This window comes from Lemur catta, chromosome 14 (assembly GCF_020740605.2).
Source record: "Lemur catta isolate mLemCat1 chromosome 14, mLemCat1.pri, whole genome shotgun sequence".
NCBI classification, from domain to species: Eukaryota; Metazoa; Chordata; class Mammalia; order Primates; family Lemuridae; genus Lemur; species Lemur catta.
Genome location: NC_059141.1, coordinates 46,504,545 through 46,518,019, shown reverse-complemented (window position 1 = coordinate 46,518,019; position 13,475 = coordinate 46,504,545). Strand labels below are relative to the sequence as shown.

Below are 13,475 nucleotides of genomic sequence, written 5' to 3'. Positions count from 1 at the left end.
CATGATAGCTTGTTCAGGCTGTCGTAACCAGAAAACTTCCGTCAGTGTTTATATTCGTTTTATATCTATTTTGCCAACCTGCTTTTCACGTTGAGTACAAAGACTCTAAAACTGTTCCCTTGCCTTTTAGGACAGGGAAAGGCTTTCCCCTAGATGTAAATAGTTTATGTTTGCCGTACTGACAGTTACCGGATTTTCTTTGGTGTATTAAACCTCTCCCTAGTCGCGCCATTTAGCTGGCAAGCATGGGAGATAAAGGAGGAAGAATAAAGACGTTCTGTTGAGGGTGACTATTGAAAGAAAAAAAGGAACGGCCACTTCCGCAGCGAGCAGGGTTCGAACCTGCGCGGGGAGACCCCATTGGATTTCAAGTCCAACGCCTTAACCACTCGGCCATCGCTGCCATGGAGAAAAGAGAAAGGCGGAGACACTTTAGTGTAACAACCACTGCGCTCGCGCCAGGCCCGCAAAGGGGCAGGGCCTGCAACGCTCCCTTGAGCTCCGCTGAGAGGAGGCCTGGGCTGAGGGCTCGGGTTGCGGGAACTACAGCGAGGACGCGAAGAAATAATAGAAATCACCTTAAGCAGGGGTACATTCAGATTTTAGAAACCCTTCATTTCGCTGCGTTCTGAAAATTGTAACCTCGCTTGGCTTCTGGTCACTGATCTGCTTTTTGCCCTCCCGCTTTTTTATTATGTCTACGAGAGAGCTGTGAAACAAAGACCTGTCCTGTTCCGTGCTGCGGGCCCGCGTTCCCGAAAATTTCCGCATTTCTGCGCGTGAGGCGTCTCCCTCAGCGTTTCCCGCCAAGGCAGGGTCGCCTTCAGAATTCTGCGGAATGAGGCGGGAAGTGTGAGAAGTCGGGGTGTTCCCCGTGGGCTCGTCTATCCCGGGCTTCTGCCCAGGCAGCTCTCCCCCATTTTCCTCTGCCCAGTGATCCCCCTCATTCCCGAACTCAGCTGGGAGAGATCAGGCCCCAAATGCGGTCTCAGCTGTCTCAGGAGATGGGAATCCGTGGTCGTGGTTTGAGAACCAAGTTCTGCGCATTAGGTCTGCATTCATTACCTTTAAATGCCATGAGTTTCCTTCCTTGTTCAGTGTGGCTACTGCCCTAGGCGGTTTACTGGCGCAAAAGCTCTCAGAGCCCAGGTCGTGCGGCGCCGCCCTCCTCAGGAAACGGGCCCGGGGTGGCGCCCGCGGGTTGGCGCCGCCGACTTCACTGCGCCCCCGCAGCGCCGCCCCGCGGCTGTGGTGCTGCCGAAAGTCTGTTGGTGGACAGTTTGAGGCAAATAATAGAAGCCCTTTTACTAATTTAAGTTTCTAAGAGTGTTCATGGAAACGTCACCGTCCTTCTCATAATGGTACATTTTATAAGGCATGAAGGCAAATCTTTGACCTTTGGAAGCCGCCATGTTAAGTGACCTCATTTTGACAGGTGTGCAAATTTTCTCGAGACTTTCCCATACTATTTCTCTTAACACATTATGCTTAGTGTCTAGTGTACACATTTAATTGTGGAAGGGGAGCAGGATTCTTGAGAATTGTGAGAATAAGTTTTGTCTAATTTGAAATTTTTTTTTAGGAATTTTATCTTTTTGTGTTTTTTAATTTGGCAGAACTACAGAAGTGGTCCCGTTTTCTCTGTGCATGTGCATGTGCTTGGGAACAAAATTATTCCCAACATTCCCAGCATAAATTTTATCATCTACATGAGTTTCACTTGCACTTTTTCCAGTAGACACTGTTCAAGAAGAAGTGCATTTTTATCTTTTTATCTTGTTCTTGGAGTCTACATGTGCTCTAGAATTTAATCTTAATCATTTTTTACTTGTGTCTTCATCCTGAAGTCCTTTTTTTTTGTTCTGTGCAATTGAATGATGATAATATTTACTGAAAGCTCCTTTTCTTTCTTAACCTCCCCTTCCCCGTTTAAGAATTCTCTTCACTTGCTTAAAAGCTTGACTGTAGTAGGACTTGATTATGGTTAAAATTGTTCAATCAACATTTTTACTCTGAGGGGTTTTTTTTTTTTTTGGAGGGGAAAGAATGCAGAGGAAAAGAATCTTATAAAGGCAATGTGTATTTGGTGAGAATATTGTGCTTAAAGTATCTTTGCAACATTTCAAAAGTGAAATACCTATGTTTAACATTTAATTTTCAGCTTGTTTGAATTAATGTGGGCTTTTAAAAAAGTGAAATGACCTTTTTTATGCTGATGGATCATATTGTTTAAAATAAGCCAAGAAGATCAAAATTATTATAAATTCCCCTGCCCCCAAAAGAGTGTATTTCCAAATACATTTTTTTGGCTCCAACCTTAGGTCTTTAGCATTATCACTTAAATGCAATGAGTGGCAAGTTGGGGAAAAAGAAGTAAAATACATATGTACCTGATTCATGACAATAATATTACAAAACATTGGTTTGCAACCATGCAAATTTTAGTTTGTAAAGGTTCCCTGGTGATTCTGATAGCATCATTCCTCCTTGCCACCCCCAGTTTCTGTTTTTTTATGTGGTGGTTTTTATTAGGCTACTTTGGGTGTGGAAGGCAAATATCTTGTGGCCTTCTGAGAAAACCTTTCTTGGTGCCATGTTCAGAGGCAGAATATTGGGAGGGACAGGATATGTGATTGGGAGCAGTGTGGCATTTCTTTGTTCTTTTATAGCAAATCAATAATTTATTTTGAATTATTTTGTGCAGTATTTTGGAACATTTTATAAAATCATAGAAGTTTATTGTTGGAAGAAACATTAAAGCTAGTCTAGTCCCTTCATTTACAGACAGGAAAATGTGGTCCATGGGTGGCTTGCCCAAGTTCACATAACTAGTCATGTGCCACATAACGATGTTTGGGCTGCATACACAACAGTGGTCCCATTAAACTATAATACTGTATTTTTACTGTACCTTTCTTTGCTTAGATATGTTTAGATACACAATTACCTATCATTGTGTTACAGTTGCCTACAGTAAGTCCAGTAACATGCTGTACAGGTTTGTAGCAGCTACCTGTGGCCTTAAGGCCCCATGTAGCCTTCTAGATCCTTAGGCGCAGCCCTTTAACTGAATCCAAATTTTATAGAACAAATCCTTTTATTAAAAGGGGTGCAGCAGAGAAAGATGAAGCTTTTCTTGCCTCCTTTGGTGCTCAAAAAAGAACAATCTTGAAATCAGAAGTCTGCAGGTTCCCCACTCCAGTAGGTGCGTAGTAGGCTATACCATCTAGGTTTGTGTAAGTATACTCTATGATGTAAACCAAGTCACCTAATGATGCATTTCTCAGAATGTATCCCTGCTGTTAAGCGATGCATGACTGTAGTGGCGGATTTAGGACTATAACTTGTAATATTAGCCTAGTGTTCTCATTGATTTTGTTGCCCTCATGTATTCTTTGTTAGTCTCTGGCACAGTGGCACATAAATCAATATGTACATATGGCAGTAGACAAAGCCTACAGTAGGGGAGAGTTGTGAGTTGAGTGTTGAAGGCATATATGAGATGTCACATACTGCATGTGTAGATAATCTTTTTCTTCTTTATTCTAGCATCCATCCTTCTGACTGATAATGACACCCCAATTGTGCTTAAGGAGGACCACCTTTTCCCCGTTGGATGAAACCTTACTTTGGCTATTACTCAAGGTATCCAAAGAGTGGGCATGTGAATTTTTTATTGCTGCATAAGAAATTACCATAAACTTAGTGGCTTAAACAACACAAATTTATTGTGTCACAGTTTTTGTAGGTAAGGAGTGTGGTTATGGGTTGATTGAGTCTTTTGTTCAGGGTCTTATCAGGTCTTAAGGTGGTAGCTGGGCCTGTAATCTCACCTGAGATTTAGGATTTTCTTCTAAGATCACCAGTTATTGGCAGAATTCAGCTCCTGTGGTTTTAGGACTTGCTGGTTGTCAGTGGGGGTTGGGGAGGCGGCATTCTCAGCTCCCAAAGGCCAGCAGGAGAATTTCTGCCTAGTCTGCTATAATGTAGTTTTATATAATATAATGCAATCATGGAGGTGACTATTCCATTATATTCATAAGTCCTGTCCAAGTAAGCATTATTTATACAGGGCGTTTAACAGCAGGGTTTAGGAATCTTGGGGGCCATCTTAGAATCTTGCCTACTACACAATTCAAGCTGGGCCAATCAGACTGTTCTTTCCTTTGAAAAATTGTGTTATTGTGGAAATCTCACACAAAACACACACATAGTAACCAACAAGAGGTGATCAGAGTCTGATAATTTTAATTTAGCTGCCTTGTGTGTTTTTGTACTTCATTTGAAAGGAATAGAGTTGGCAACAACTGCAGAGTTTTAGGGGATTAGTCACGATTTAGGATTCTTTAATTTCACATTAATTGGAGAATAACTCTAGGTGTACATTTTGGACACCATATGTAAGAAAATTTAGTACAAGTTGGACAAAGAAAATTACTAAGTTATTGGCAATAAAGCCTTCATGAAGATTTAGTTGGTAAATTACAGGCATCCTGAAGTGATGAAAATAATTATCAAGGAATTGCTGCATTGCAGATGACTATACTTTTGAAGCCTAAGCAATTCATTGTAGGATGCTTTTTAGTCATCATGGTACTTACAGATAAATGTTTGAAAAAGACTGAAGAAATATCCTAGTTAGCAATAGGGCAACTTACTTATAGGGTTTTTCTACCTAATCAGTCTCCTAATGCCATGACCAATGAATAAGTAAGAAATAGAATCAAGAAGGATGGAATCTTCTTTTCCTAAAGGATGTGATGCCAGTGTAATATTTAGTCTTGGGTTTTCCAAAGTAGTTCTCTTTGACTTGGCAATAGCAGAGATCTGAACCTATCTAAGATATCTTAATTTATTTTTAAACCCAATCAAGTATCAAAGGGCAGCATAAGTTTATGAAGTATGAACTCTTATACCCAGTTATTTATGAGAATTGAATTGATTCTGTATAAAAGTTTGTGGACTAGTTCTATGTGGTAGTGGGGTTTTTATAAAGGCAACTGAAACTAAGAATTTTAAGGATTACATTAAAATACAGCTATGATCAATGTATTAGGATTATAATTGCCTGGGACACAACTGGGTCCACAGACCACCCTTCTTATAACTTTAATGAATTATAATTATAATACTATTTTATGTCTTTATAAGATAGTTATCTCTTACTAATTCTTATTTCTCTTTTGGTACTACTAAATTATAAAGGAAAACCAAGTCTTTTCCTTTGACTATATTAGGGTTCTTCAGAGAAACAGGACCAATAGATTATATATATATAAAATATTATATATAATATATAATTATATATAATATAATATATTATGCAATATATATTTATATCATATAATATATTATATAATATATTTCTATATTATATAATAATATAATATAAAATTATATAATGAAATTATATAATATATAATAATACTATATATATATTTGTGAGGAGATTTGTTATAGGAATTGGCTCATGTGGTTATGGAGGCTGAGAAGTCCCACGATCTGCTGTCTGCAAGCTGGAGAACCAGGAAAACAGGTGGTAAAATTCAGTCTGAGTCTGAGAGCCTGACAACCAGGAATGCTAATGTCTGAGTGCAGGAAAAGATGGATGTCTCAGCTCATGAAGAGAGAGAGAGAGAATTTGCCTTTCCTCTGCCTTTTTGTTCTATTCATGCCCTCAATGCATTGGATGATGCCTACCTACCTTGGTGAGGATGGTCTTCTTTACTCAGTCTACTGACTCAAATGTTTCTCTCTTCTGGGGACACCCTCACAAACACACCCAGAAATGTTTTACCAGCTATCTGAGCATCCCTTAGCCTAGTCAAGTTGACACATAAAATTAACCATCACATTGATCTTAGAGAGCTCAGCTATGCTTATACCTTTAAATATACAGAGATAATTCCTAAATATTTACCCTTTCAAGCTGCCGTGTTTAGTTTGTTACACAGTAGTAGATGACTAAGGCATTCAGTTTCTCCCTCTCATAACCAAATTCCGTTGCCCATTTCCATGTTTCTGCTTTCTGTTCACTCAGCAGGCCAGAAAACACTGTGACTCATGAAAATGCCTAGCACAGTGCTTAATATATAGTAGGTACTCAATACATGATAATTATCTCTTTTTGTTATGAAAACAAAGCCTGCACACTACCAGCAGTTCTCTTTGGGCCCTTCTCTAAGCAAAGACCAGCCTCTTTCCTAAATGTTGAATAAAGGTATTGAGGTAGCATATGGGTATGATCTATGGATGGAAGAATCCAGAAGTCCATTTTAGATATTTTATGTTTGAAATACTTTTGACACACTTGGATAGATTTGTCATGATTTAACTTTGTAACATTTTTGGGTGAAATCAAACCTTATGAACTGGAAGTATAGTAGCAACTTTTCAAAGAATACTTACATGGGTAATTTTCAGCTTTTCTAAAACTGAACTTTAAAAACCAATTTGTTAAATTAAAATTTTAAAAGTTTAGCTGTGTAATACAGGTATATGGTTAATTACAGTCCTTCTGCATTATTTGGTATTTTTTTGACCATGTGCTTATTTTATATACCTAAACATTTACGTTTTTAGTTATGTAATGGGCAGTGGGGAGCTGTGTACCTGCTACTATTCCCAATTCTGTGCATTTTCGCCATAAATACTGTTCTGTGCTTGGCGTGTTTGTTCTCTGATCATTTAGGAGCTTGACTTGTTAATCTCAATTATACAGTTTTAAGGGAGTCTTGAGAGGGAGAGAAGATAAGGGTGTGCTCAGTTTGCCATCTTTAACCCAATTCTAAATATTTTCTTAACAAGTTATATTGAACAATGTTAATACTTAGTTTTTGTAGAGTTACATGGACAAATGGAAAAATACTGAGAAACTAATATGTTGTGAGAGAAATAGTAAGTTAGAAGACATTTTATCTAATTTCATACCCTATTAGAAGAATATCTTGATTATAAAACTACTGCCCATTTTTGTGTTGTTGGCTCATTATTCAAGTAAATATGTAGTAAGATTTAAGGCCATTCTATTACTGATGAGCTCTGAAATGAAGGGTTATGTTTTTGTCCCCAAACAGTGCATTTTTAATTTGAAAGTTATATCAAAAATCAGAAGTGCTTAGACTATGAGTGGCTTCTCAGCTTGGGTGAAGTTAGTAACACAGGCTTTTATTGATCAAGAAGATAAAGTCAACTCAACATGGGTGTAAAAATTATGATTTTTGAGAATTTTATGACACTTTTTCACAAGACTGTCCCATTCAGATCCCAAATAATATTTTAACTTCAGTGAGTAAATATTTATGTACCATAAACATGTTTTAGTTTAACCATATTTAAATTATTTTACATACCATAGTGCTCTTGTTTGATTTAAAAATACAAGTCCAACAGTTGATATTATAGAAATCTGTAAATATTGTTTTTTCAATTAAGCTATATTTTTAATTTAATGATACAAATACTTGTTTAAAAGCAAACTAATATCATAAGGCTTTTCATGAAAAAACAGCATTCCCTACACCATGCTTACCATCTTCATGTCTCATTATTCAGATATAATAACCACTTTTAACTGTTATAGTTGTTTATTCTAGTATTTACTTTCATTTTTCTAAGTAATATTTTATACTGCTGTTTCTTGAGTTTTTAGTTTCAGATTTTATCTCTTGACTTTCTACTATAAAATAATAAGCTTTCACCTTTTTAATACACTGCTCCTTTCTCATATCTTTTAAGTTATATGATAATATCAGTGTTTATATTATTATTATGTAATTATTATTCACAGCTAAGCCACATATTATACTATGATTAAATTTACTTTCTACTAGAACTTCTGTTTTCCCAGGTATTAATGATTATAGTGTTCTCCTTTTTCTGCTAAATTTTCTATGTGATTATCACTAATTCATCACCAGATTCTCTGAAAGAACTATAAATCTATCATTATATTTAAACACACCAGGTCATCTGTTAGGTTTTCCTCCCTCTCTCCCTCCTTTTATATTATCTTGTCCTTCCTCCCTCTCTCTTTTCCTTTTTTACTTCCATTCATCCAGGTATACCTTCTAGAGTCTTCTATCCTGTTCCAACTTGGACCAGTTGCTCTTAAGCTCACCTGTCATCCTAGGGTGGCCTTTCAGTTCTCTGTAATGTCTTCTGTTGTTTCCTGGATCACATCTTCCTCTTTCACGGTTTACTCTCTTAGTTTAGGGGAGCATGTACCCCAGTAGCTTCCTCAGAAAGAGCACATGAAAGGGAAAAATTATCTTTAAACTTTCTATGTCTAAAAGCGTCTTTGTTCTTGTATGTGTTTGATAGCATGATGGGCTAAAAAATTGTAGGGTTAGTCAAAGTTTAACCAGAAGTCTTAACATTCTTTTAATAAAACTCCCACGGAAAGTTCCCATGAGAGCTAAACTTTGTATTTATTTAGAAAGATGCAAGCCATCTGAATCTGGTTTAATTAAAAGTAACCTGTTTACCTCTCTGCTTTTTAGCCCTAGTATATGTAGTTTTACTTGGAAATTTCTGAGATTTTTCCCTAGAATCACAGAGACCATGTATGAAGTCAGATTGGTACTGACCCTCCATGAGAGAGGGGAGAGTACATGAATATCCAGGTGGGTGGGGAACACCAATCAAATGAAATGCTTTTATGGGATTAGCTTTCAAGACTGCTTGCCCTTTTCCTTATATGTAAATCTAACATTTTCCTCTGAAAATTTTTTTGCCTTGTACAGTGTCAGGAGCAAGAATCTTAAAATGACTTGAAAGCTGTAAAAGTTGTCTTGCATATTTCTTTTTCTTTTTATACATTTTTAAAAATTGAGGTGAAATCAACATTACCATTAACCATAAAATTAATCACATTAAAGTGGACAGTTCAATGGCATTTAGTACATTCACAATGTTGTGCAGTCACCTCCCCTACTTAGTTATGCAAACATTTTCATCACCCTGAAAGGATTGTTAAATCAAAGATACTGATTCTTTTCTTAGAACATAAACTTGTACCTTGGCTTCAAAATTTGATCGTAATATATCAGTAACTTTGGAAATAGTTGATTTATTATATTCTGACCACGCGATTCCTTCAAAACTACATTGGACACAATTTATAGTTTTCTTGTCAGAAAATCACAAAACGGTATTAATGTCCTTACTGCCTATCATGTTCTTTGAATCTAACAATATAGAAATTAAATTAGTACGGACATAGTATTAAAAATTAGATTAACATTGTCTTCATTTGGGGACATTTACAAATGTAGTGCTACAGAACTTTGAAAATGCATGCTAGAGAGTAGAAAAATCTCATCAAGAAATGGTTCATTTAACAAATAAATTGATAGATCTGTAAATGTTTCTTTTTTTCCACCAGCACATTATGCTGCCATTTGTCACATGCTGTAGGATGATCATTGTCATTCTATAATGGAGATTCTTCTTTGAACAGGCTTGAAGTGGGTGGAATTACATGGAGAATAATTTCTGGTACCTTTTAGGAGACAATGAGAAAAAGAAGTAGGAAAATAGAGACTGATTTTAAAGCATATTTTGTCTCTAAAACTCATTTTAAAATTGAAATTTTAAATATTAAAAAATTAAAACTCTAATTTTATTTTAAGACAGAGTCTCACTCTGTTGCTTGGGCTAGCATGCCATGGCGTCAGCTTAGCTCACAGCAACCTCAAACTCCTGGGGTCAGGCAATCCTTCTGCCTCAGTCTCCTAAGTAGCTGGGATTACAGGCATGTGCCACTATGCCCAGCTCATTTTTTCTATATATATTTTTAGTTGTCCAGCTAATTTCTTTCTATTTTTAGTAGAGAGGGGGTCTTGCTCTTGCTCAGGCTGGTCTTGAACTCCTGAGCTCAAGCAATACTCCCGCCTTGGCCTCCCAGAGTGCTAGGATTAAAGGCGTGAGCCACCGTGCTTGGCTGAAAACTCTGATTTTAAAAATTAAGCTGACTTCAAATTCTTGCTTTCCTTAACAGCTCTTTATTTATTTTATAAGTGAGATTTAGAAATTAATAAGAAAGCTTCAAAGGAGGAAACACTCCCTCTAGAAAGCAGACTCTTGGCAGCTATAGCTAGTTGTGGGCGGTAGTTAAACCAGATTTGTTGTCTCAGTCTATCAATCAAATATACAGATGGCCTTTTTTTGTTTGTTTGTTTTAGTGTGGAATAAAATACCACATAGACAATCAGGCAAACCTAGCAAATCTAGGTAACTATGGAGCTTTATAAATTAGCACATACCTGTAATTATTAATAATTACAGATAATTAATTAGAAAGTAACAAATAAAATGATGAAATAATAAAAGTAAATAAAAATAAGTTTAATTACATATGTTAATTAAATGTATGTATACAAACACAGACATATACATAATTAAATGTAATTATTTAGACCAGTGGTTCTCAAAGCATGGTTCCCAGACTAGCAGCATTGGTATCACATGGGAACTTGTTAGAAATGCAGATTCTACTGAATTAGAATCTATAGGAGTGGGCTCCAGCAATCTGTTTTAACAAGCCCTCCAGGTGGTTCTGATGCAGGAACCATGCTCAAGTTTGAGAACCATTGTATTAGACACTGATAGGATGCCCTCCTGTGTTTTTGCTGAAATTGCATTTGAAAAATTATTAGGCCTGGCCTAGAAATCCTGATACAAAGATAAAAATGAACAGTTTTTTGCATTTTTAAATTATCTTCCCTCAATATTTTCTCCCAGCTTCTTTTCTATGCACATTTTTACAAGTTTTAGAAAATAAGATCTATACAACTTTAAATTTTGGCCTACTTGCACTTAACATGTAATAAGCATTGTCCGTATCATTAAAAATGCATTGTAAACATAACAGTTAAGGCTGCTTAATAGTTCATAATTGCATTTTCCTAATTTTCCTCATTTGTACTGTGGGAGGTTATCTTTTTAGTAGGAGGGATGAAGGAGCAGTTCCTCACCTACCATGTTATCCTTGCATATACTTACCAATATCTTCTCACATTGCTAGAGAGGCATAAACAAATTGGGTAAAACTGTAAAGCAGGCAATAGTGGGTACTTAAAGATGTTAATTTATTAGGTAAGTTAATTTACAATATAAATGTAATAATTTAAATATAATAAATGTGTGATAACTTAAATATTTAATATTAACACAATATAAATATAATAATTTATTATTTGTGTTTTCTTCATTTCATTGCTCCTCTTTTTGACACCTCCTTCATGTACTTCCTATCTCCTCAATTTTTGGCCCTTGACTGCTCGTTCTCCAGCCTAGCTCTTTTTGAATCACTTCTTCCATCAGATATTTCACAGTCCTCAGGTCCTATCTTGAAGCCTGTAAAGGCAGGAATTTGGAGACTATGATAAGCAATTGAAGAAGGTATTTTGGAATGGATTAGCTTTTCCTTGCCTTTAATCTCAGCACAGAGTCACATGCTTACCTGAGCTTAGTGGTTAATAGAGGACCTTTGGAATCAGATAAACTGCCTTTCACTCATTAGCTGTGTGTCTTTGGCAAATATTGTAATTCCTTTGACCTTAGGTTTTGTCCTCTGTAAAATATAGGGGGAAATAGTATCTAATTCATAGATATGAAGATTACATTATATTTAAATTATTTATAGATATGAGCATTATATTAAATCTAAAGTTCTAGCATAGTGTCTGACACATAATAAATCCTCAGCAACTATTAGCTGTTACAATTAGAGGTACTATTAGTGTTTATTTAACTCTAGAGCCAACTTTGTATAGTTACTGAGATTCTGGTTTTAGTCCTTCATTTTTGTAACTAATAATTCTTATATTATTTATATTTCATGTTACTGGAAAACTGTCACTACTTTCTCCTACAGTTATATTTAACCTTTAAAATTAAAACTTTTTAATTTTTATGGAAAAAATGTTTTAAGAAGACATTATCCTAGATCCCTATTTTATTTTTCTTATTTAAAACTCAAATTTTCTGTCTCAGAGGAAGTTATCTTTGGTAGAGTCCTTATATTATCACTGTCTTTGTGATAAGTATTACAGATTCCCAGAAATTTGTGGGGAAAAGTGTATATTAGTGCAATATTAGTGAACTTGCTTAATTCTTAGGCATCATAAGTTCATAATCTATGAACTTGCTTAATTCTTAGGCATCATAACTTAAAATACTAATTAAAAAAAGGAAGCATGACTGGGCTTTATTTTTATTTGTATAAATTTTTGGGATTTTGTACACATATTTATTGAATTTAAGAAACCTATTTAACATGAGTTACTCATATAAGTGATATTAATACTGATTTGTTCTGTCTATGAGCAGTGTGCAACATTTTGGCCAGTTCAATTTATTAATTTACTTAACTATTTATCACATGAGTGCTATGTATTAGTTACTCTGCTTGGTAATCGGTTTATAAGCACGAGTAAAATTTGGTAGAGTTCATTCTTTTGTGGAGAAATATCTAAACAAGTAATTTCAATGCAATGAGCTAAGTAGAATAATGGAGGTATGTATAAAGTGCTATAGAAGCATGTAGGTGGCACATTTAACTTGGTATTTAGCTTAGCTGGAGAACAAGGAGGTGTGGTGGTTGTGCATGAGGTCAGGTAAGACTTGTCAAAGAAGGTAATGTTTGAGCTGGACTTTGAAGAAAGGAAAACCAGTTCAGCAGGATGGTCTGTGCTGGGGACCTAAGTCTGAGGAACCAGGGAGGGAGTGTTTAAAAGGAGTGCTGTCATTGTGGATGACGTTAGAATCAACTGAGAAAGGTAAAACTGAAAGTTCTGCAAGATGGCAGATATGAGATCAGCTTACAAAAATTAATAGCATTTCTCTACACACATCATAACCAACTAAAAAATATAATAAAAAATCCATTCATAATATAACAATAACACTAAAGTGGGCATTTATACAATCTTTGTGGCAAAAACTTTGAAACTCTAAAACAAAATTAGTTGAATAGATGGAGGAATATCCCATACTGAATGGGACAACTTTATAAAATATGTCAATTTTCTCTTAATATATGAATTAATTACAATTCCAATTTAAATTACAGTTGTATTTTTTTGAGGAATTTCATAAACTTATTCTAAAATGCATGTGGATTATATGAATGTATCAAAATGTCATGTGTACTCTGAAAATAGGTACATCATAGAATGCATTTGACATAGGTTCTCATTTAAGCCACACAATAAATCTACAGATACCCAAGATGAGGATAAAAACAGTCCACACCTAAGTAGGTGTAGAGCAGTCAAATGATTTTCTCAAAAGGCAACATGCTCAATAGTTCCGGGCTTGACATATGGTGTGATGATTCTGTTTATATGAAATGTCCAAAATAGGCAAATCCATAGAGACAGAAAGTTGACCAGTGCTTGATGAAGGGTGGGAGAAAGGGTAAATTCAGATGAAGGGGCTTCATTTGGGGGTGATGGAAATAGTGGTGATGG

General features: G+C 35.7%; 1 non-coding gene across 1 annotated transcript; it reads right to left on the bottom strand.

Moving 5' to 3' along the window:
- Positions 1-321: 321 nt before the first annotated feature.
- TRNAS-UGA lies at positions 322-403 on the bottom strand. The gene has a single exon. It is a non-coding gene; the product is annotated as a tRNA-Ser (tRNA).
- Positions 404-13,475: the final 13,072 nt, after the last annotated feature.